A 283-nucleotide genomic window follows, 5' to 3' on the forward strand; every position below is an offset into this window, starting at 1 on the left:
TGCCATTGATAATATCAAACCAGGCTGAAAAAAATTTTTTCATCGGGTGGGCATAACATGTTTACCAACCCAGGTTACTTATCACTCATGAAAAGTAATTATTGCCTGTCGAGCATAACATATGTCCCGATCAGGCCTATTTTGCCTTTGATAAATATCAAACCAGGCTGAAAAAAATTTTTTCATCGGGTGGGCATAACATGCTTACCAACCCAGGTTACCTTTCACTCATGAAAAATAATTATTGCCTGCCGAGCATAACAACATATGTCTCGTTAAGGTC

The sequence above is a fragment of the Condylostylus longicornis genome, unplaced genomic scaffold (genome assembly GCF_029603195.1).
Source record: "Condylostylus longicornis isolate FDR11 unplaced genomic scaffold, ASM2960319v2 ptg000374l, whole genome shotgun sequence".
Classification (NCBI taxonomy): domain Eukaryota; kingdom Metazoa; phylum Arthropoda; class Insecta; order Diptera; family Dolichopodidae; genus Condylostylus; species Condylostylus longicornis.